Genomic DNA, 25,888 nt, shown 5'->3' on the forward strand with positions numbered 1-25,888 from the left:
GTGATCGATGGATAGATATAGTCTTTAATACTTGGCATTCCATTCATGAGATCTTGTGTCCACTTTAAAAAGCTTTCTTTTCGCGTCTAAGTGTGCAGGATACTTTGGTTCTTTATTGCATAACTTCCATCCGCACACGTTGAGAGTTTATTAAATGCACCTTGTTTCGAGCGTTTTCTTTTGTTGAGTGCGTGACATGGTGAGAATTGAAGTCGAGACTCGGTCCGGAGAGGGTGCTCGGTTGTGGTTCACTTGTAGTCGAGGTCTTTGCTCACACACACTAAGTTTGGGTGCCATGATTTATTTCTATGTTTTGATAGCGTCTAGAACTATTATTGCATATGTTATATTCTTGGTATTGGTGTTGCAATGAGTTGCATTGCAGGTTTTTGGGTTCCAAGTAAAGGAATCCGCGGTGTTTTGTGGGTGATCACTGCTGAAAACCCTCACGAGACTTCACTCGTCCTACCGGGGCCACCCGGGGGTTTAAAAGATCTATCCTTTAGTTAGTTTCTTTATTTTATTTATTTTTTGATTTCTTTGCTAGGGACTAGCAAAGTGTAAGTTGGGGGATGTGATAGGTGCATAAATGTGCCTATTTACGCCCCTTAATTTACTCTTGTTATGTCCGTTTATTATATTATTTAGAGTTTGATACTCGTTTTTATTTATTTCAGAACCTACGGAGCCGTTGGATAATATTTGAAGCTAAATCGATATAAAAATAATTAACGATGCAAAGCGAGCTCGATGTCATGCTTAGAGAATGTTATCCTTGCCGATCAAAAATCAACAAGTTGGACCAAGCTTATAATGGATGGAAAGAGAGAAGCACCCAATAAAATTCCTACAAGATGAATAATTATGTGCATAATGATGGGCCAGTAATTAAAAAGGTCGGCGCCTCCTTTCTCATGAAGATTATTTTCAGCACTTATAAAAGGGCTGCAAGGGTTTTTGCTTGGGGATCCGATTGTCACGCAGAAACGGAAACAGCGGGGGCTGCCAATATATCATATTTTCCCACGGCAGAAACGGGAGAACGGTGGTGGCCATCAGGATACTTTTTCATCACGCGAAAATAGAGAACTGGGCAGCAATCACCACGCCTCGCGAATCACGGCCAAACCGACACAGGAGCTTTGGGTTTTATTCTTTTACTATTTATTAGAAAGCTTTCAGTTTGTTGTTCAATGGAGTTTTGTTCTTACATGATTATTTGTTCTCACTCCATGAACGGCTAATCTACTCGGCTAGGGTAATGAGGAGGTCTCTCCAAGTAGCATAGTTGTCTGATTCTAGGGTTTTATGTTCAACTTGATTGTGTGACTTGATCGATTCATAACTTTTTATGAAGTTTGATATTTTTCTGACATTCGAATGTGTTTGTATCCATGGTTTCAAGCACTGTCATACAATGATTTTTAATATTTCAGGATAGGTTTTGAGATAGACTATACGACGTGAGACGGATCGTGCCGTTGGTTAAATCCAATGAGACGATTTGTGCGATGTTGAGATAGCCTATATGGAGTGCGAATCTTGATTATCTTTTTGGGAATTATCGATAGGAATTGCTACCCTACGGTAATCTGGTTGAATGTTGAATATGAACACTAGGTTTCGAAACAATTGCGTAACAGAGGGAGACTGAATCGGAAACCCTAGTCCCATCTCTCATCAGTTTACAACTCCTTTAATCTGCTTTCTAGTTTAGTTTTAGTTTAATCAATCCAAATCAAAATCCAACTTCTCTTTACTTTTTGAATTAAATTAGAAATTAATTGAAACTACTGCAACTCAGCTTTTTACTCCCTGCGGACGATCCTGGACTTAACAACTGTTCTTCGGAATACTAGTTAATTCCTTGGTTTTATAAATTATATTTTTGGTGCGAAAACGACAGACCAACATGATCCAAAAGTAATCTGTGATTCTTGGTTTGGGCCGCCGGTTGGTTGGTGTACTTATTCTTGTAAACTGGGTCAGTAACATGAGAGTTCACTTTGATGAAACATAATTCCATGATGTGCTTTCACTGTTATTGGCTTTTGTTGCAATTGCAACGGTAAATTCTTAGAAATCTCCAAGCAAACAGGACCTGGTATATGTGAATGTATACGTCTAGGAGTATAATGCATTTAGATGTGCATTTCTGAATCCCACCAGTGGATGGAGGTGGCATTTGAGTGAAAAGATGTAGACGATTGGATTTATATAGGGAAAGGAGCTGCCAATCTCGTTCTTGCTCACTCCGAATCCTCTCCTGTATTTGTGTGTTCATTTATGCTTCACCCTTTTGATCATTTCATTGTGCCTCTTCTTTTAATTTTTGATTATACAATAATTCAGCTAAGAATTTTTCCAAACTCCAAAAGCAAAGCAAACAATTAAGTTCTTTCTTCCAAGAATTGGGATTTTCCTTTTGAAGAGTTGTTTGGATTTGCAAATGCATCCTTGTACTTTGTAAAATGAACTTAAATTCTAGAATGAAATGGAGATTAAAACAAGTTAGTTGACACTTAACAGTGGGTAAATAGAGGAGGCCATAGTAACATGCTTCGCTAAGAAGACGGTGCAATGTACCTACATTCATTACTTATGACATTTCCTTCGATTTTGAGTAAACAATTTGATTTTGTCGGATTATTTTTACGCCCTCATGGAACTAAATCTTGATGGACTATCTTTAAATGAATATGTGTTGCATAATTGCAAAGCTGCATGTAGACTTATTGTTTTTTTCTTTCTTTTTTTTTTTTTTTTGTGGGGGGGGTGGGGGGGGGGTGATGTAGACTTATTGTTGGTTAATAATTCATATCTATCCTTGGGATTTGGACATGCCTATGCTTGGCAGTGGTACTTCTGAGCGGCCGATCCGACCGTTCATCTCGGCGATCGACTGCTCGAATATTCATCAAGCAATGAAAGGTTTAGATTTATATGCGATATGATTCAGTCCGAGTGATCTATACCGAAATGAACGATTGGATGCCGCTTGGCACCCATTTGGCACCGAGGTGCTTGGCGGCAACCTTTGGCCCCGTTTGTGATCCATTGACTCCATTCAAGCAAGAAATTGGAAGGGCCCAAAGATTGAGGTGTATGCTTAGACAGTCACTTGGACACATCTCTATATTAAAATATTAAATGATAATATACATTTTTATTTTCCTGCCGAACGAAATTTTCTTTTTGTCTCAATTCATTTATTATTTTTGCATTTGTTAGTTCGCGTCAAATTTTTGTCAACTATTGATTCGTCACGACGAGATGAGTCGGAGAAATAGAAAATTATGACCCAAGTATTTTGGGAAAAATCCAAAAAAAGGGCCAGACAATATTCAGACTTTTCGGACTTTTTCTTGGCTTTTTAAAAATAATATTTGAGTTTGGGTCATAATTTTATGGTTCTTCAATTTCTCTAGTCGAAACGATCCAATAATCTATAAAAAAAACTTTGACGTAAAACTAACTAACGCAAAAGAAAATTGAATAAAAGAAAAAAATTAGAAAAAAATCATTAATCTTGTAAAAGTATAAAATCCCCAAAAGAGAGCCAGGAAAATATTTTGGGTCAACTGAAAGATTCTTTAAAAGTTTTTTTTTTCTGTAGAGATTTTTTAAATGGGTTTCAGCTAAAAATGAGGTGGGCCAGCTGATAAGCTCAATTCAGTCCCCTAACTCCTAGAGCCCCGCTTCAAAACACAAATTCCTGATTAGAAGCCCAACGCTCCGGCCAAAATGACGGGTATACTAATCCCGCTTTAAGAAAATCGCGGCCAAGTGTCAAAAGAAGTGACCAAGAGTAATAAAAAGCGGCCAAGTGTAATAAAGCGCAGCCAAGAGTAATAACAAGCGGTTCGGAGCAATAAGAAGTGGCCAAGAGCAATAAGAAGCGGCCAAGTGTAATAAGACGCGGCCAATTGTAATAACAAGCGGCCAAGTGTAATAAGACGCGGCCAAGAGCAATCACAAGCGGCTAGGAGCAATAACAAGCGGCCACTGGCAATAATTACCATCTAGGAGCAATAACAAGCGGCTAGAGGCAATAATAAGCGGCCAATAGTAATAAGAAGCGGCCAAGAGTAATAACAACCGGCCAAGTGTCAAAACAAGCAGCTATGAGTAATACGATTCGGCCAAGTGTAATAAGATGCGGCCAAGATATCCGGAAACAGATCATACACTAAAACGCGTGTTCTGTAACCACTCTTAAAAAAATAGCGGCCAGATGTCAAAACATGCTGCCAGGAGTAATAAGATGCAGCCAAGATGTCCGAAAACAGAACATACGCACACTAATCATGCTTTTACCAGTAGGAAGCAAGAAGAAAACGCATCATGAATGACAACGATTTGAGCTTCATACTTTGTACTTTGTACTGTTCAAGCTATTGTTGAGAGGCGGGATGGAGTTGAAGAACTACGTAGATGTATGAACGACAATGAATTTATTGAAGAAGCCGAGGTGGAGCAGCGTTGAAGCCGAAGGTTTGATCCATGCTTTTGCTTCTGGAGATCGATCACACCCTCAAATGCAAGAAATCTATGAGCCCGGCCGTGGATGTCATATGTAGGAATAAAATTGTTCTTTTTCCTTTTGAAAGTGCCTTGAGGCCCAATTTTTTGTTCAAGATTTGTCTCATATACAAATAAATATGGGCTAACACAAGAACCAACGACCTTTGGATTTTTTTTTTGTTGATCCAAAATTATGGAGTTCATAGTTAGATTTTGCACTTTTGAGCATGTTGGCATGGATTTCAATGGTTCATTACATCAAAAAAGAAAAAACTGAGTGCTCCCGAGTAGCAATTCAAATTGCGCCTGAGACACTCTACAAGAAAAGAGTAAATGTGGAAGCGCCCGAGCGCAACTTATATACGCCTGGGGATCGGAGCACGCGAATTGCGCCTGAGGCGCATGTGATGCAGCAAATATTTTAATTTATTTTTTTACCTCACTTTTTCTAGTCCGAATTGGCAGGAGACTAGAAAAAGGCAATCCTTTAAACATTATAAGGATTGTTAAAGCATAAGAGAGGCACAAGAAGGTGGTACGAAGTGATTCCATGAGATTCATCCGTGATGATTTCATTCGCATATGTTTTTTTTTTTTAGGTTTACATGATTCAAAAGTAATCTGTGATTCTTGGTTTGGGCCGCCGGTTGGTTGGTGTTCTTATTCTTGTAAACTGGGTCAGTAACATGAGAGTTCACTTTGAGGAAACATAATTCCTCGATGTGCTCTCACTGTTATTGGCTTTTGTTGCAATTCCAACGGTAAATTCTTAGAAATCTGTAAGCAAACAGGACCTAGTATATGTGAATGTATACATTTAGGAGTATAATGCATTTAGATGTGCATTTCTGAATCCTTGCAGTGGATGGAGGTGGAATTTGAGCGAAAAGATGCAGACGATTGGATTTATATAGGGAAAGGAGCTGCCAATCTCGTTCTTGCTCACTTCGAATCCTCTCCTGTATTTGTGTGTTCATTTATGCTTCACCCTTTTGATCATTTCTTTGTGCCTCTTCTTTTAATTTTTGATTATACAATTATTCAACTGAGAATTTTTCCAAACTCCAAAAGCAAAGCAAACAATTAAGTTCTTCCTTCCAAGAATTGGGATTTTCCTTTTGAAGAGTTGTTTGGATTTGCAAATGCATCCTTTCACTCTGTAAAATGAACTTAAATTCTATAATAAAATGGAGATTAAAACGAGTTAGTTGGCACTTAACAGTGGGTAAATAGAGGAGGCCATAGTAACATGCTTCGCTAAGAAGACGGTGCAATGTACCTACATTCATTACTTATGACATTTGCTTCGATTTTGAGTAAACAATTTGAGTTTGTCGGATTATTTTTACGCCCTCATGGAACTAAATCTTGATGGGCTATCTTTAAATGAATATGTGTTGCATAATTGCAAAGCTGCATGTAGATTTATTGTTTTTTTTTTTTTTTTTTGCCGGGGGGGGGGGGGGGGGGGGCAATTAATGTAGACTTATTGTTAGTTAATAATACACTACTATCCTTGGGATTTGGACATGCCTGTGCTTGGCAGCAGTACTTCTGAGCAGCCGATCCGATCGTTCATCTCGGTGATCGACTGCTCGAATATTCATCAAGCAATGAAAGGTTTAGATTTATATGCGATTAGATTCAGTCCGAGTGATCTGTACCGAAATGAACGATCGGATGCCGCTCGGCACCCACTTGGCATCGGGGTGCCGAGCGGCATCCTTTGGCCCCGTTTGTGATCCATTGACTCCATTCAAGCAAGAAATTGGAAGGGCTCAAAGATTGAGGTGTATGCTTAGACAGTCACTTGGACACATCTCTATGTTAAGATATCAAATGATCGCAGACATTTTTATTTTCCTGCCGAACGGAATTTTCTTTGTCTCTATTCATCTTTTTTTTTTTTGCATTTGTTAGTCTGCGTCAAATTTTTGTTAACTATTGATTCGTCTCGACGAGATGAGTCGTAGAAATAGTTATTTTGGGAAAAATCCAAACAAAGGCCAAACAATATTCAAACTTTTAAGACTTTTTCTTGGCTTTTTTATAATAATGTTTGAGTTTGGGTCATAATTTTATAGTTCTTCGATTTCTCTAGTCGAAACGATCCAATAATCCATAAAAAAAACTTTGACGCAAAACTAACTAACGCAAAAGAAAATTGAATAAAAATAAAAAAAATTAGAAAAACATTATTAAGCTTGTAAAAGTATAAAATCTCCAAAAGAGAGCCAGAAAAATATTTTGGGTCAATTGAAAGATTCTTTAAAAGTTTTTTTTCCTGTTGAGATTTTTTAAATGGGTTTCGGCTTAAAATGAGGTGGGCCAGCTGGTAAGCTCAATTCAGTCCCCTAACTCCCAGAGCCCCGCTTCAAAACCCAAATTCCTGATTAGAAGCCCGACGCTCCGGCCAAAATGACGGGTATACTAATCCCGCTTTAAGAAAATCGCGGCGAAGTGTCCAAAGAAGCGGCCAAGAGTAATAAAAAGCGGCTAAGTGTAATAAAGCGCGGCCAAGAGTAATAACAAGCGGTTGGGAGCAATAAGAAGCGGCCAAGAGCAATAAGAAGCGGCCAAGTGTAATAAGACGCGGCTGAGAGTAATAACAAGCGGCCAAGTGTAATAAGACGCGGCCAAGAGCAATAAGAAGCGGCCAAGTGCAATAAGAAGCGGCCAAGAGCAATAAGAAGCGGCCAAGTGTAATAAGACGCGGCTGAGAGTAATAACAAGTGGCCAAGTGTAATAAGACGCGGCCAAGAGCAATAACAAGCGGCCAAGTGCAATAATAAGCGGCCAAGAGTAATAAGAAGCGGCCAAGAGTAATAACAACTGGCCAAGTGTCAAAACAAGCGGCTATGAGTAATACGATTCGGCCAAATAGTTTAGCCCACCGTCAAATCGTTACAGCTTAATATCGGCAAAATAGTTTAGTTCTCTCTGACCGCCATCAATCCCTCCACGATTTTTGGTAAATCGAAGTATTCATAGTTCAAAACAAGATTTAGCCCTCATCTGCAAGGGATGATGACTATGCCACATGTGCCAATAATTTATCGCCACCCATACTAAGTGGGTCAACCCTTGTCCCCCAACCACCCAACAAGGGATGATGACCATGTGCCACCCATAAAATTTCCCGCTAAGTGATAGGTTGGGAGCACCACTTGGACATGCCACATGGTAGTCTAGGACAATTGTATAATTACTCCATTTGCAATCCGTTTTCGAATCACTCCCTTTGTGCAGATTAAAATAGCTTCTTATTTCGTCACATATGTAGTTTGGGTTTCTCTGGTTGTGCCCCTTATCTGCTAAGTGATCTCCAACAAACGGATCTAACACTTCATCATCACCATTTCCATATTAGTTGTGGAACTTTCCCAATTCAATCTCCAATTCCATCCACCTTTCTCTTATGTGGGAAGCCGTCCATATATTGTGTGCACTCATATCAGGACCAGATTTTCCCATTTTGTAATGCTAGACGGTGCTTGTGATTAGATCTCCAACCCAATCTCCACGTTTCGCAGCATCATATGTACCTTGGATGGGAGGGCTTGAAGATCAACGTTTCTGTGTGCAATTTTGAATACAATGTATGCTATGTAAGTTTTTTTTTTTGAGGATAGCAATCGAGTATCTATCTCACCCTTGAATTCAAACCAAGTCACAGCCAGAACTGGACGACCTTGGGAAATCTTAACATAGTTGTGAATTTTTGGCGCCGTTGCCGGGGAGTTAAAACACGGTTGCATATTTTCAATTTGTTTTTAGTTTAATTCTTTGTTTTATTTAATTTTTTTTTCTTTCCTGTTAGTCTGTTTCAGCATTGCCAGGTTTTTGAACATCACAAGGATTGTGAAGTTGAATTTATTGGTGGCCAGGCAGATCAAAGCGATTTCGTTTACCCACTGTGAGTTCTCTTTTCGATTACTTTATTGTTGGATCGCTGAAATGGTAGTGGAATTAGGGTTTTTGGGATATTTATGCGTCGATATCGGTCGTTATCACCTGAGACAGCGTCTGATACTGATCCTGAATTTGAGAAAACCCTTCGATCTTTTAGGAATTCTCTTAAAGCAAAACGTGAACGCCCAATTGCTCGTAATATAAACTTTGACGTAATGGGCGACCAAACAGGAGCAATTGGTGGGGAACAGGGCTCCCCATTGGTGGAGTATTTTATTCCAAATGAGTATGAGTCCACTTCGTGCATAGTCATGCCCACGGTAAGAGCCAACCAATACGAGATAAGGCCAGGCACTTTACAGATGTTGCCCTCATTTTATGGGAAACCAAACGAGGATCCTTATGATCACTTGAACCAATTCATGGAAACGAGCAAAATTATTTGCATTCGTGACTTTGATAAGGATGCATTGAAATTACTCCTTTTCCCATTCTCGTTGAAGGATAAGGCCAAACAGTGGTTGAACTCCTTACCGGCAAACTCCATCACCTCTTGGACTCAGATGTGCGAAGAGTTCCTAAAGAAATATTTCTCCATCGGTAAGAAAACCCTTCACAGACAAGAGATCACCGGATTTACCCAACATGATGGAGAACAGTTTCATGAATCTTGGGAGAGATTCAATGACCTTCTTAGGACGTGTCCTCACCATGCTATCTCCAAGTGGCAGCTTGTTCAATCTTTTTACCAGGGTTTGATGGAACCACATCGCCAACTGGTAGATTCTTCTAGTGGCGGGACCTTCCTGCATAAGAATGTGAACGATGCATGGAAGTTATTCGAAAACCTTAGTGAAAACTCTCAACATCGTGCATCTTCCCTTAGACATTCGAGAGGGGCAGCGTCTAGTTCTTCCAAACAGAGAGGGGTCTATGAGGTTCAGCCCTCTAATGACCTTACACATCAAGTAGCTGCCTTGACCAAAACATTGAAAGAATTAATCACTTCGGGTCAACATCCTCTCCCTGTGGGACATCATCCACCCACTTTTCAGGAGGTGTGTGGGATTTGTGCTAGTCCCATGCATTACATCACTGATTGCCCCTCTGCCTCCCAATATCCAAAGTTTGTGCAAGAGCAAGTTAGTGCTGCACAAGGGTTCTCCAGGCCAGGCTACGACCCATTTTCTCCCACATACAATGCTGGTTGGAAAGATCACCCAAACTTTTCTTGGAGGACGCAAAATCAAGGCAGTCCCTCCTCTTTGCAACAGAGACCGCACAACCTAAGTGGTTTCAACCAACCAAAGCCCAATTACCCAAGCAAATTTAATCAAATGGCTTCCCAAAGGGCACCACAGCCCTTCCAACAAGCACCTCCTCCTTCTCAGGCGCCCCAGCCTCAACGGTCTCCCAATTTTGACGAGACCATGTGACAAGGGATGCAAACAGTGCTCCAAAAACTGCAGGGATTAGAGAGTACCAGCCAACAATGTAATTCCAATACTCAATCCATAGTGCGGTTAGAATCCCAAATCGGCCAATTGGCCAATGCGCTTAGCAAGAGAGAGGAGGGTAAGCTACCTAGCCAACCAGTTTCCAATCCTAGGGGTCAATTCCAAGTTGACGAGCAGCACGCTCCTAACCTTCACCAGGAGCAAGCTAAAGCAGTTGTGGCCCTTCGATCGGGCCGAATTGTAGAGACTAGGCCTACAGATGACACTTCGAAAAAGCAAGATGCTCGATCTTCTGTTTTTAGGCCTAAGGAAAAGGACAAGATCCTTGAAGAGGAGGATGCGCCTCCTTTTGTTACTGATACCACTTCACCTACTTCTCCTTCCACCAGTTCCGCCATGGTACCACCAGGTGTACCACGTGTCCCTTTTCCAGCGGCTCTTAATTCACAATCTCCTTATACTAAGAAAGCTGCTGTGATGGAAGATATGATTGAGACTTTCAAGCAAGTCAAGATAAATCTTCCTCTTCTGGACGCCATTCGGCAAGTCCCCTCATACGCTAAATTTCTTAAGGACCTTTGCACTCAAAAGCGTAGAACTCGAACCAATGTTACAAAAAATGTCCTTCTAGCTGAGGGTGTCTCCTCTGTTTTCCACACTTCTACTGCCCCTAAGTTGCCCGATCCAGGGACCCCCACAATTTCATGTGTCATAGGTGACCACATTATAGAAAGGGCACTTCTGGATCTCGGGGCCAGTGTTAATCTTATGCCATACTCTGTGTATGAGCAGTTTGGGTTTGGGGAGTTGAAACCCACCTCGGTGACTTTACAGTTGGCGGACCGATCCATTAGAATCCCAAGGGGCATTGTCGAGGATGTATTGGTGAAAGTTGACCAATTTCTCTTCCCTGCAGATTTTATCATCCTTGACACAGAGCTTGGCCAAGCATCCATGCAATCCACCACCATCATACTTGGTCGTCCTTTCTTGGCTACAGCTAATGCTAATATCCATGTCAAGGCCGGGGTGATGGATGTGTCTTTTGGAAACATGAATGTTAGGCTTAATATTTACAATTCCACCAAGTACCCTTCCACGGATGAAGACTGTTTCGCAGTCGATGTCATAGATGATGTCGTGGAGGAAGCTCTTCCCTACATTCTCACTAAGGACCCTTTAGAGGCATGTTTGGCCCATTATGGCCATAAGGAGTATGAATTAGGTCAAACCATTACAGAGGTCAACTCAGTGCTTAATCATGCACCTCCAACATGGCAAGCCAAGTTTGAACCATTACCACCATTGTCACGTGAGCCTGCGCTCCCTTCTATAGAGGCCCCTCCGAAGCTTGAGCTGAAGCCACTCCCGGCCAATCTCAAGTATATCTTTTTAGGGCCTACAGATACTCTTCCTGCAATTATCGCGTCTGACCTTACTGTCGTGCAGGAGGGTCAGCTTGTTGATGTGCTTGGGAGGCACAAGGGTGCCTTAGGGTGGTCGGTAGCGGACCTCAAGGGGATAGACCCCTCCGTTTGCATGCATCGTATAAATTGTGAGGAAGATGCCAAACCATCTCCAGAGATGCAACGGAGATTAAATCCCAACATGAAAGAGGTGGCAATGAAGGAGGTGGTCAAATTGTTAGATGCGGGAATCATATACCCCATCTCTGATAGTAAATGGGTGAGTCCCACGCAGGTGGTGCCTAAGAAGTCAGGCATCACTGTGGTGAAAAATGATAAGGGTGAATCTGTCCCCACTCGCATGACCACAGGTGGCGAGTGTGCATTGATTACCGGAAGTTGAATTCCATGACTAGGAAGGATCACTTTCCACTTCCATTTGTGGATCAAATCCTAGAACGGTTGGCGGGCCAGAGTTACTATTGTTTTCTTGATGGCTATTCAAGCTATAATCAAGTATCCGTTGACCCCGTAGACCAAGAAAAGACCACGTTCACCTGTCCATTTGGCACCTTTGCCTATCGGCGTATGCCTTTTGGTTTGTGCAATGCACCTGCGACCTTTCAACGGTGCATGATGGCAATATTCTCCGATATGGTGGAGAATTTTCTTGAGGTCTTCATGGATGACTTCTCGGTTTTTGGGAAGTCTTTCGAGAGTTGTCTCCATAATCTTGAGAGGGTGCTTAAGCGCTGTTTGGAGACCAATTTGGTGTTAAGTTGGGAGAAGAGCCATTTTATGGTTCAAGAGGGAATTGTGCTAGGTCATGTCGTGTCTAAAAGGGGGATCGAAGTCGATAAAGCTAAAGTGGACCTTATCTCTAAGCTTCCTCCCCCTTCTACCGTCAAGCAAATTCGCTCATTTTTAGGGCATGCAGGGTTTTACCGCCGTTTCATCAGAGACTTTAGCAAAATTTCAAAGCCCTTGTGCGACCTCCTTGCCAAGGATGCCCCGTTTGTCTTTGATGATGCGTGCATGAATGCCTTCGTGAAGCTTCGTACTGCGTTGTCTTCCGCCCCGATCATGCAATCCCCTGTTTGGTCTCTTCCCTTTGAGATCATGTGTGATGCGTCCGACTATGCGGTTGGCGCGGTCCTTGGCCAACGGGTGGATAAGGTGCCTTACGCCATTTACTATGCGAGCAAGACTCTCTCCGATGCTCAATTGAACTATACCACTACGGAGAAGGAGATGCTCGCGGTAGTGTTTGCGTTAGATAAGTTTTGGTCCTACCTCTTGAGGTCGAAGATTATCGTGTACTCTGACCATGCCGCGTTGCGGTACTTGCTTTCAAAGAAGGACGTGAAACCTAGGTTGATTAGGTGGGTCTTGTTGCTACAAGAATTCGACTTAGAAATCCGGGACAAGAAAGGTTTCGAAAACTCCGTAGCCGACCACCTCTCGAGGATCTTGATTGACTCCGCATGTGACCCTTTACCCTTAAAAGACTCCTTTCCGGATGAGCAACTTTTTACAGTGTCACATAGTCAACCCCCTTGGTATGCGAACATTGTAAATTACCATGCCACTAGCGCCATACCTTCCCATTGGTCCAAGCAAGACAAGGACCGATTCTTTGCGCAGGTTGGTAATTATTTTTGGGAGGATCCGGAGTTGTTCAAATATTGTTCGGATCAAGTGATTCGGCGATGTGTCCCCGAAAGTGAGCAACAGAGCATATTGACTTTTTGTCATACTCTTGAGTGTGGGGGACATTTTAGCGGTAAGAGGACCTCGGCGAAGGTCTTGCAATGCGGGTTCTATTGGCCCACACTTTTTAAGGATGCCCATGAGTTTTGCAAGGCATGCTTTCGTTGCCAAAAGGTTGGCAACATATCCAACCAAGACATGATGCCTTTGTCCGATATTCTTGTGGTAGAAATTTTTGATGTGTGGGGAATTGATTTTATGGGACCATTCCCAACTTCTTTTGGGAATGAGTATATTTTAGTGGCAGTAGATTATGTCTCAAAGTGGGTGGAAGCGGTAGCAACGCGGACTAATGACCACAAGGTTGTGGTCGAATTCTTGCAAAGTAACATTTTTAGTCGCTTTGGCTACCCACGTGCGATTATAAGTGATGAGGGAACCCACTTCCTAAACAAATACTTTGCGGCGCTAGTAAAGAAATATTCTATCACTCACAAGGTGGCAACACCTTATCATCCTCAAACTAGTGGCCAAGTAGAGGTCTCGAATAGGGAGGTTAAATCAATTCTTGAGAAAACGGTTAGGCCGGATCGGAAAGATTGGTCGCTTAGGCTTAATGATGCTTTATGGGCCTACCGTACAGCTTTTAAAACTCCCATTGGCATGTCTCCTTACCGGTTGGTTTACGGTAAAGCGTGCCACTTGCCTGTAGAGTTGGAACATAGGGCCATGTGGGCCATTAAGAAATTTAATTTTGATATGGTTATTGCCGGTTCGAATCATAAACTCCAACTCAATGAATTAAAAGAACTTCGTAATGATGCATATGAGAGCTCTAAAATCTATAAGGCTAGGACTAAAGCATTCCATGATAAGCATATCCGTAGGAAGTCCTTTGAGCCTAATCAAAAGGTGTGGCGCTTCAATTCACGTTTGAAATTGTTTCCGGGCAAGTTGAACTCTAGATGGGATGGACCTTATGTTATTACTCGTGTATACCCCCATGGTGCGATTGAAATTTGGGATCCACGTGATGGCCAAGTATCTAAGGTTAATGGCCAACGATTGAAGCCATATGTGGACGGTTTGAGTGAAGAGGGTGAAATTGAGTCCATCAATTTGGTGGACCCAGTGTACCCTAACCTTTGAGCGCTTTCAATGAGTCTAGGAGACTTGAAATCTATGGAGTTTGAGAGACCTCCAGTGTTTGCCGTGCTCGAACGGCTTCTGAAGGTCTGGTATAGCCACCTTGTCAAAGCTATGTATGTAGTACTTAGGAGGTTGGGTCTGGCGGCAGGCGTGTAGTTAGCAACGAAAATTCTGTCTGAACCATCTGATTTTAATGTCCAACTTGGTGGAGATTGCTTCATAAACCGAGTGGTGGGTAAGGAATCTGGCAGCCCCAGAGGGAGTGACAGCCTATTAGATGATGGCACCACTTTTCAAGATATCGCTGAATCCTACACATATTGTCCTTCCAACAAATAGGGAACCACAGTCTTTGACAAGGGAGAAAAGTAGTACCCGTGTCTTTCACGCGAAGAAAGTGTATACTTTTTTGTCTTGGTGGAGTATTTTAGGGAGTATTTGTTAGCATTTTATTTTTATTTTTATTATTTTTATTTTTCTCTTTTTCTTCGCTTTGTGTCTTTTGTTTTATTTTGTTTTATTCTCTATATTTTGTGTTGTGGGACTAACGAAGCGCAGGTTTACGCTACAAGTTGGGGGATGACTCCCACATTTTCTTTTGCCTTGATTTTTGTTGCTCCTACGTGAGGTGATATCTCTCCTTTCTTTCTCTGGCTTGTCTTTTATTTTTCTATGGCTGAGCCATCACTGAGGACAGTGCCATTATTAGTTGGGGGATGGATCGCTTGCTTTTTGTCTATAGAGTTTTTTAAAAATAAAAAAAAATACTTGTTAGATCCTTTCTACTTGAGACTTGGAGATTGCAATGTTTACTTGTTGGTTGCTTGTGCTGAAAATCTATGAGCATTACTTGAATACTTTTGTAGCATGGTAGTTCTTTTTGCTAGCTTGGCAATAGGAATTTATCTTGGCATACGCTCTTAGCATCTTTGCACTGCACGTTTCTTGGACTTTGACTACTTGTGAGTTGTAACTTGAGTGCTTTCAATGGCTAGATTAGTGGAGACTTATACCCATGTGAGCTTTAGTGCCTTACCTTCCTTTGGAGTGGTGTTATTTAAACTCTTTGTTTGTCGTAAAAAAGAAGAAGCTTAATCGTTGTCGATCTCATTATCTTTGTCATCAAGTATTGGGACTTAATGCATGCGTAATATTTCATCTTTTGGGAATGGAAAGTTACATGGTTGTATTGCCCCTAGGAGATGATAGTAGGCCATTTTTGTGCTTTGAGCCGGTTCGTTTCTTTTTCTTAAACACTTATCCCTTGCAAGCCACATTGAGCCTCTTGCATGAGCCTTTTTCTTGTTAAGCTTCACCAACCATATTGTGTCTTGAGAATGGCAAGTTAATCATGTGAAGGTTAATTTTTAAAGAGAGTGGAGAAAGTGTATTTGAGAAAGATTTGCTTGAATTGTGGTGTGTTCTTCCCCATTGTTAAAAACAGTGAAAAAATTGCAAAAGAAAAAAAAATAGAACTTGAATGAAAAAGGGGAAGACACCTATGCATTTGTTTGAAGAAAGAAACGTGTGAACTTCATTGTGGAATTGTGTGAATGGTGAATAATAAGAGAGATAAGGCGGAGTTGAAAAGAATGATGAGAGGGCGCGCACATTATTACTTGCCTATGTTGTTTTGGCCTATTCTCGGACACTTGCTTATGATTTGTCCTAACTTTTGAAGCACTTTTCCTTACCCAATGATATAACCAAAATAAAAGTCCTACTTGATCTTAGGGGTAATGGGTTGTGATCGATGGATAGATATAGTCTTTAATACTTGGCATTCCATTCATGAGATCTTGTGTCCACTTTAAAAAGCTTTCTTTTTGCGTCTAAGTGTGCAGGATACTTTGGTTCTTTATTGCATAACTTCCATCCGCACACGTTGAGAGTTTATTAAATGCACCTTGTTTCGAGCGTTTTCTTTTGTTGAGTGCATGACATGGTGAGAATTGAAGTCGAGACTCGGTCCGGAGAGGGTGCTCGGTTGTGGTTCACTTGTAGTCGTGGTCTTTGCTCACACACACTAAGTTTGGGTGCCATGATTTATTTCTATGTTTTGATAGCGTCTAGAACTATTATTGCATATGTTATATTCTTGGTATTGGTGTTGCAATGAGTTGCATTGCAGGTTTTTGGGTTCCAAGTAAAGGAATCGGCGGTGTTTTGTGGGTGATCACTGCTGAAAACCCTCACGAGACTTCACTCGTCCTACCGGGGCCACCCGGGGGTTTAAAAGATCTATCCTTTAGTTAGTTGCTTTATTTTATTTATTTTTTGATTTCTTTGCTAGGGACTAGCAAAGTGTAAGTTGGGAGATGTGATAGGTGCATAAATGTGCCTATTTACGCCCCTTAATTTACTCTTGTTATGTCCGTTTATTATATTATTTAGAGTTTGATACTCGTTTTTATTTATTTCAGAACCTACGGAGCCGTTGGATAATATTTGAAGCTAAATCGATATAAAAATAATTAACGATGCAAAGCGAGCTCGATGTCATGCTTAGAGAATGTTATCCTTGCCGATCAAAAATCAACAAGTTGGACCAAGCTTATAATGGATGGAAAGAGAGAAGCACCCAATAAAATTCCTACAAGATGAATAATTATGTGCATAATGATGGGCCAGTAATTAAAAAGGTCGGCGCCTCCTTTCTCATGAAGATTATTTTCAGCACTTATAAAAGGACTGCAAGGGTTTTTGCTTGGGGATCCGATTGTCACGCAGAAACGGAAACAGCGGGGGCTGCCAATATATCATATTTTCCCACGGCAGAAACGGGAGAACGGTGGTGGCCATCAGGATACTTTTTCATCACGCGAAAATAGAGAACTGGGCAGCAATCACCACGCCTCGCGAATCACGGCCAAACCGACACAGGAGCTTTGGGTTTTATTCTTTTACTATTTATTAGAAAGCTTTCAGTTTGTTGTTCAATGGAGTTTTGTTCTTACATGATTATTTGTTCTCACTCCATGAACGGCTAATCTACTCGGCTAGGGTAATGAGGAGGTCTCTCCAAGTAGCATAGTTGTCTGATTCTAGGGTTTTATGTTCAACTTGATTGTGTGACTTGATCGATTCATAACTTTTTATGAAGTTTGATATTTTTCTGACATTCGAATGTGTTTGTATCCATGGTTTCAAGCACTGTCATACAATGATTTTTAATATTTCAGGATAGGTTTTGAGATAGACTATACGACGTGAGACGGATCGTGCCGTTGGTTAAATCCAATGAGACGATCTGTGCCATGTTGAGATAGCCTATATGGAGTGCGAATCTTGATTATCTTTTTGGGAATTATCGATAGGAATTGCTACCCTACGGTAATCTGGTTGAATGTTGAATATGAACACTAGGTTTCGAAACAATTGCGTTACAGAGGGAGACTGAATCGGAAACCCTAGTCCCATCTCTCATCAGTTTACAACTCCTTTAATCTGCTTTCTAGTTTAGCTTTAGTTTAATCAATCCAAATCAAAATCCAATTTCTCTTTACTTTCTGAATTAAATTAGAAATTAATTGAAACTACTGCAACTCAGCTTTTTACTCCCTGCGGACGATCCTGGACTTAACAACTGTTCTTCGGAATACTAGTTAATTCCTTGGTTTTATAAATTATATTTTTGGTGCGAAAACGACGGACCAACATGATCCAAAAGTAATCTGTGATTCTTGGTTTGGGCCGCCGGTTGGTTGGTGTACTTATTCTTGTAAACTGGGTCAGTAACATGAGAGTTCACTTTGATGAAACATAATTCCATGATGTGCTTTCACTGTTATTGGCTTTTGTTGCAATTGCAACGGTAAATTCTTAGAAATCTCCAAGCAAACAGGACCTGGTATATGTGAATGTATACGTCTAGGAGTATAATGCATTTAGATGTGCATTTCTGAATCCCACCAATGGATGGAGGTGGCATTTGAGTGAAAAGATGTAGACGATTGGATTTATATAGGGAAAGGAGCTGCCAATCTCGTTCTTGCTCACTCCGAATCCTCTCCAGTATTTGTGTGTTCATTTATGCTTCACCCTTTTGATCATTTCATTGTGCCACTTCTTTTAATTTTTGATTATACAATAATTCAGCTAAGAATTTTTCCAAACTCCAAAAGCAAAGCAAACAATTAAGTTCTTTCTTCCAAGAATTGGGATTTTCCTTTTGAAGAGTTGTTTGGATTTGCAAATGCATCCTTGTACTTTGTAAAATGAACTTAAATTCTAGAATGAAATGGAGATTAAAACAAGTTAGTTGACACTTAACAGTGGGTAAATAGAGGAGGCCATAGTAACATGCTTCGCTAAGAAGACGGTGCAATGTACCTACATTCATTACTTATGACATTTCCTTCGATTTTGAGTAAACAATTTGATTTTGTCGAATTATTTTTACGCCCTCATGGAACTAAATCTTGATGGACTATCTTTAAATGAATATGTGTTGCATAATTGCAAAGCTGCATGTAGACTTATTTTTTTTTTTCTTTCTTTTTTTTTTTTTTTTGTGGGGGGGGGGGGGGGGTGTAATGTAGACTTATTGTTGGTTAATAATTCATATCTATCCTTGGGATTTGGACATGCCTATGCTTGGCAGTGGTACTTCTGAGCGGCCGATCCGACCGTTCATCTCGGCGATCGACTGCTCGAATATTCATCAAGCAATGAAAGGTTTAGATTTATATGCGATCAGATTCAGTCCGAGTGATCTATACCGAAATGAACGATTGGATGCCGCTTGGCACCCATTTGGCACCGAGGTGCTTGGCGGCAACCTTTGGCCCCGTTTGTGATCCATTGACTCCATTCAAGCAAGAAATTGGAAGGGCCCAAAGATTGAGGTGTATGCTTAGACAGTCACTTGGACACATCTCTATATTAAATTATTAAATGATAATATACATTTTTATTTTCCTGCCGAACGGAATTTTCTTTTTGTCTCAATTCATTTATTATTTTTGCATTTGTTAGTTCGCGTCAAATTTTTGTCAACTATTGATTCGTCACGACAAGATGAGTCGGAGGAATAGAAAATTATGACCCAAGTATTTTGGGAAAAATCCAAAAAAAAGGCCAGACAATATTCAGACTTTTCGGACTTTTTCTTGGCTTTTTAAAAATAATATTTGAGTTTGGGTCATAATTTTATGGTTCTTCAATTTCTCTAGTCGAAACGATCCAATAATCCATAAAAAAAACTTTGACGTAAAACTAACTAACGCAAAAGAAAATTGAATAAAAGAAAAAAAATTAGAAAAAAATTATTAATCTTGTAAAAGTATAAAATCCCCAAAAGAGAGCCAGGAAAATATGTTGGGTCAACTGAAAGATTCTTTAAAAGTTTTTTTTTTCTGTAGAGATTTTTTAAATGGGTTTCAGCTTAAAATGAGGTGGGCCAGCTGATAAGCTCAATTCAGTCCCCTAACTCCTAGAGCCCCGCTTCAAAACACAAATTCCTGATTAGAAGCCCAACGCTCCGGCCAAAATGACGGGTATACTAATCCCGCTTTAAGAAAATCGCGGCCAAGTGTCAAAAGAAGTGACCAAGAGTAATAAAAAGCGGCCAAGTGTAATAAAGCGCAGCCAAGAGTAATAACAAGCGGTTCGGAGCAATAAGAAGTGGCCAAGAGCAATAAGAAGCGGCCAAGTGTAATAAGACGCGGCCAATTGTAATAACAAGCGGCCAAGTGTAATAAGACGCGGCCAAGAGCAATCACAAGCGGCTAGGAGCAATAACAAGCGGCCACTGGCAATAATTACCATCTAGGAGCAATAACAAGCGGCTAGAGGCAATAATAAGCGGCCAATAGTAATAAGAAGCGGCCAAGAGTAATAACAACCGGCCAAGTGTCAAAACAAGCAGCTATGAGTAATACGATTCGGCCAAGTGTAATAAGATGCGGCCAAGATATCCGGAAACAGATCATACACTAAAACGCGTGTTCTGTAACCACTCTTAAAAAAATAGCGGCCAGATGTCAAAACATGCTGCCAGGAGTAATAAGATGCAGCCAAGATGTCCGAAAACAGAACATACGCACACTAATCATGCTTTTACCAGTAGGAAGCAAGAAGAAAACGCATCATGAATGACAACGATTTGAGCTTCATACTTTGTACTTTGTACTGTTCAAGCTATTGTTGAGAGGCGGGATGGAGTTGAAGAACTACGTAGATGTATGAACGACAATGAATTTATTGAAGAAGCCGAGGTGGAGCAGCGTTGAAGCCGAAGGTTTGATCCATGCTTTTGCTTCTGGAGATCGATCACACCCTCAAATGCAAGAAATCTATGAGCCCGGCCGTGGATGTCATATGTAGGAATAAAATTGTTCTTTTTCCTTTTGAAAGTGCCTTGAGGCCCAATTTTTTGTTCAAGATTTGTCTCATATACAAATAAATATGGGCTAACACAAGAACCAACGACCTTTGGATTTTTTTTTTGTTGATCCAAAATTATGGAGTTCATAGTTAGATTTTGCACTTTTGAGCATGTTGGCATGGATTTCAATGGTTCATTACATCAAAAAAGAAAAAACTGAGTGCTCCCGAGTAGCAATTCAAATTGCGCCTGAGACACTCTACAAGAAAAGAGTAAATGTGGAAGCGCCCGAGCGCAACTTATATACGCCTGGGGATCGGAGCACGCGAATTGCGCCTGAGGCGCATGTGATGCAGCAAATATTTTAATTTATTTTTTTACCTCACTTTTTCTAGTCCGAATTGGCAGGAGACTAGAAAAAGGCAATCCTTTAAACATTATAAGGATTGTTAAAGCATAAGAGAGGCACAAGAAGGTGGTACGAAGTGATTCCATGAGATTCATCCGTGATGATTTCATTCGCATATGTTTTTTTTTTTTAGGTTTACATGATTCAAAAGTAATCTGTGATTCTTGGTTTGGGCCGCCGGTTGGTTGGTGTTCTTATTCTTGTAAACTGGGTCAGTAACATGAGAGTTCACTTTGAGGAAACATAATTCCTCGATGTGCTCTCACTGTTATTGGCTTTTGTTGCAATTCCAACGGTAAATTCTTAGAAATCTGTAAGCAAACAGGACCTAGTATATGTGAATGTATACATTTAGGAGTATAATGCATTTAGATGTGCATTTCTGAATCCTTGCAGTGGATGGAGGTGGAATTTGAGCGAAAAGATGCAGACGATTGGATTTATATAGGGAAAGGAGCTGCCAATCTCGTTCTTGCTCACTTCGAATCCTCTCCTGTATTTGTGTGTTCATTTATGCTTCACCCTTTTGATCATTTCTTTGTGCCTCTTCTTTTAATTTTTGATTATACAATTATTCAACTGAGAATTTTTCCAAACTCCAAAAGCAAAGCAAACAATTAAGTTCTTCCTTCCAAGAATTGGGATTTTCCTTTTGAAGAGTTGTTTGGATTTGCAAATGCATCCTTTCACTCTGTAAAATGAACTTAAATTCTATAATAAAATGGAGATTAAAACGAGTTAGTTGGCACTTAACAGTGGGTAAATAGAGGAGGCCATAGTAACATGCTTCGCTAAGAAGACGGTGCAATGTACCTACATTCATTACTTATGACATTTGCTTCGATTTTGAGTAAACAATTTGAGTTTGTCGGATTATTTTTACGCCCTCATGGAACTAAATCTTGATGGGCTATCTTTAAATGAATATGTGTTGCATAATTGCAAAGCTGCATGTAGATTTATTGTTTTTTTTTTTTTTTTTTTGCCGGGGGGGGGGGGGGGGGGGGGGGAAATAATGTAGATTTATTGTTAGTTAATAATACACTACTATCCTTGGGATTTGGACATGCCTGTGCTTGGCAGCAGTACTTCTGAGCAGCCGATCCGACCGTTCATCTCGGTGATCGACTGCTCGAATATTCATCAAGCAATGAAAGGTTTAGATTTATATGCGATTAGATTCAGTCCGAGTGATCTGTACCGAAATGAACGATCGGATGCCGCTCGGCACCCACTTGGCATCGGGGTGCCGAGCGGCATCCTTTGGCCCCGTTTGTGATCCATTGACTCCATTCAAGCAAGAAATTGGAAGGGCTCAAAGATTGAGGTGTATGCTTAGACAGTCACTTGGACACATCTCTATGTTAAGATATCAAATGATCGCAGACATTTTTATTTTCCTGCCGAACGGAATTTTCTTTGTCTCTATTCATCTTTTTTTTTTTTGCATTTGTTAGTCTGCGTCAAATTTTTGTTAACTATTGATTCGTCTCGACGAGATGAGTCGTAGAAATAGTTATTTTGGGAAAAATCCAAACAAAGGCCAAACAATATTCAAACTTTTCAGACTTTTTCTTGGCTTTTTTATAATAATGTTTGAGTTTGGGTCATAATTTTATAGTTCTTCGATTTCTCTAGTCGAAACGATCCAATAATCCATAAAAAAAACTTTGACGCAAAACTAACTAACGCAAAAGAAAATTGAATAAAAATAAAAAAAATTAGAAAAACATTATTAAGCTTGTAAAAGTATAAAATCTCCAAAAGAGAGCCAGAAAAATATTTTGGGTCAATTGAAAGATTCTTTAAAAGTTTTTTTTCCTGTTGAGATTTTTTAAATGGGTTTCGGCTTAAAATGAGGTGGGCCAGCTGGTAAGCTCAATTCAGTCCCCTAACTCCCAGAGCCCCGCTTCAAAACCCAAATTCCTGATTAGAAGCCCGACGCTCCGGCCAAAATGACGGGTATACTAATCCCGCTTTAAGAAAATCGCGGCGAAGTGTCCAAAGAAGCGGCCAAGAGTAATAAAAAGCGGCTAAGTGTAATAAAGCGCGGCCAAGAGTAATAACAAGCGGTTGGGAGCAATAAGAAGCGGCCAAGAGCAATAAGAAGCGGCCAAGTGTAATAAGACGCGGCTGAGAGTAATAACAAGCGGCCAAGTGTAATAAGACGCGGCCAAGAGCAATAAGAAGCGGCCAAGTGCAATAAGAAGCGGCCAAGAGCAATAAGAAGCGGCCAAGTGTAATAAGACGCGGCTGAGAGTAATAACAAGTGGCCAAGTGTAATAAGACGCGGCCAAGAGCAATAACAAGCGGCCAAGTGCAATAATAAGCGGCCAAGAGTAATAAGAAGCGGCCAAGAGTAATAACAACTGGCCAAGTGTCAAAACAAGCGGCTATGAGTAATACGATTCGGCCAAATAGTTTAGCCCACCGTCAAATCGTTACAGCTTAATATCGGCAAAATAGTTTAGTTCTCTCTGACCGCCATCAATCCCTCCACGATTTTTGGTAAATCGAAGTATTCATAGTTCAAAACAAGATTTAGCCCTCATCTGCAAGGGATGATGACTATGCCACATGTGCCAATAATTTATCGCCACCCATACTAAGTGGGTCAACCCTTGTCCCCCAACCACCCAACAAGGGATGATGACCATGTGCCACCCATAAAATTTCCCGCTAAGTGATAGGTTGGGAGCACCACTTGGACATGCCACATGGTAGTCTAGGACAATTGTATAATTACTCCATTTGCAATCCGTTTTCGAATCACTCCCTTTGTGCAGATTAAAATAGCTTCTTATTTCGTCACATATGTAGTTTGGGTTTCTCTGGTTGTGCCCCTTATCTGCTAAGTGATCTCCAACAAACGGATCTAACACTTCATCATCACCATTTCCATATTAGTTGTGGAACTTTCCCAATTCAATCTCCAATTCCATCCACCTTTCTCTTATGTGGGAAGCCGTCCATATATTGTGTGCACTCATATCAGGACCAGATTTTCCCATTTTGTAATGCTAGACGGTGCTTGTGATTAGATCTCCAACCCAATCTCCACGTTTCGCAGCATCATATGTACCTTGGATGGGAGGGCTTGAAGATCAACGTTTCTGTGTGCAATTTTGAATACAATGTATGCTATGTAAGTTTTTTTTTTTGAGGATAGCAATCGAGTATCTATCTCACCCTTGAATTCAAACCAAGTCACAGCCAGAACTGGACGACCTTGGGAAATCTTAACATAGTTGTGAATTTTTGGCGCCGTTGCCGGGGAGTTAAAACACGGTTGCATATTTTCAATTTGTTTTTAGTTTAATTCTTTGTTTTATTTAATTTTTTTTCTTTCCTGTTAGTCTGTTTCAGCATTGCCAGGTTTTTGAACATCACAAGGATTGTGAAGTTGAATTTATTGGTGGCCAGGCAGATCAAAGCGATTTCGTTTACCCACTGTGAGTTCTCTTTTCGATTACTTTATTGTTGGATCGCTGAAATGGTAGTGGAATTAGGGTTTTTGGGATATTTATGCGTCGATATCGGTCGTTATCACCTGAGACAGCGTCTGATACTGATCCTGAATTTGAGAAAACCCTTCGATCTTTTAGGAATTCTCTTAAAGCAAAACGTGAACGCCCAATTGCTCGTAATATAAACTTTGACGTAATGGGCGACCAAACAGGAGCAATTGGTGGGGAACAGGGCTCCCCATTGGTGGAGTATTTTATTCCAAATGAGTATGAGTCCACTTCGTGCATAGTCATGCCCACGGTAAGAGCCAACCAATACGAGATAAGGCCAGGCACTTTACAGATGTTGCCCTCATTTTATGGGAAACCAAACGAGGATCCTTATGATCACTTGAACCAATTCATGGAAACGAGCAAAATTATTTGCATTCGTGACTTTGATAAGGATGCATTGAAATTACTCCTTTTCCCATTCTCGTTGAAGGATAAGGCCAAACAGTGGTTGAACTCCTTACCGGCAAACTCCATCACCTCTTGGACTCAGATGTGCGAAGAGTTCCTAAAGAAATATTTCTCCATCGGTAAGAAAACCCTTCACAGACAAGAGATCACCGGATTTACCCAACATGATGGAGAACAGTTTCATGAATCTTGGGAGAGATTCAATGACCTTCTTAGGACGTGTCCTCACCATGCTATCTCCAAGTGGCAGCTTGTTCAATCTTTTTACCAGGGTTTGATGGAACCACATCGCCAACTGGTAGATTCTTCTAGTGGCGGGACCTTCCTGCATAAGAATGTGAACGATGCATGGAAGTTATTCGAAAACCTTAGTGAAAACTCTCAACATCGTGCATCTTCCCTTAGACATTCGAGAGGGGCAGCGTCTAGTTCTTCCAAACAGAGAGGGGTCTATGAGGTTCAGCCCTCTAATGACCTTACACATCAAGTAGCTGCCTTGACCAAAACATTGAAAGAATTAATCACTTCGGGTCAACATCCTCTCCCTGTGGGACATCATCCACCCACTTTTCAGGAGGTGTGTGGGATTTGTGCTAGTCCCATGCATTACATCACTGATTGCCCCTCTGCCTCCCAATATCCAAAGTTTGTGCAAGAGCAAGTTAGTGCTGCACAAGGGTTCTCCAGGCCAGGCTACGACCCATTTTCTCCCACATACAATGCTGGTTGGAAAGATCACCCAAACTTTTCTTGGAGGACGCAAAATCAAGGCAGTCCCTCCTCTTTGCAACAGAGACCGCACAACCTAAGTGGTTTCAACCAACCAAAGCCCAATTACCCAAGCAAATTTAATCAAATGGCTTCCCAAAGGGCACCACAGCCCTTCCAACAAGCACCTCCTCCTTCTCAGGCGCCCCAGCCTCAACGGTCTCCCAATTTTGACGAGACCATGTGACAAGGGATGCAAACAGTGCTCCAAAAACTGCAGGGATTAGAGAGTACCAGCCAACAATGTAATTCCAATACTCAATCCATAGTGCGGTTAGAATCCCAAATCGGCCAAT

At 40.9% G+C, this 25,888-nt stretch overlaps 2 non-coding genes and 1 pseudogene across 2 annotated transcripts; 1 reads left to right on the top strand and 2 right to left on the bottom strand.

Annotated features, from left to right (window-relative positions):
• LOC131317033 (uncharacterized) overlaps positions 1-25,888 on the top strand; it is a 35,597-nt pseudogene that overhangs the window by 5,532 nt on the left and 4,177 nt on the right.
• LOC131318301 (small nucleolar RNA R71) lies at positions 9,050-9,153 on the bottom strand. Its single transcript, XR_009197625.1, has one exon. It is a non-coding gene; the product is annotated as a small nucleolar RNA R71 (small nucleolar RNA).
• On the bottom strand, positions 24,957-25,060 carry LOC131318302 (small nucleolar RNA R71). The gene has a single exon (XR_009197626.1). It is a non-coding gene; the product is annotated as a small nucleolar RNA R71 (small nucleolar RNA).

This window comes from Rhododendron vialii, chromosome 2a (assembly GCF_030253575.1).
Source record: "Rhododendron vialii isolate Sample 1 chromosome 2a, ASM3025357v1".
Taxonomy (NCBI): domain Eukaryota; kingdom Viridiplantae; phylum Streptophyta; class Magnoliopsida; order Ericales; family Ericaceae; genus Rhododendron; species Rhododendron vialii.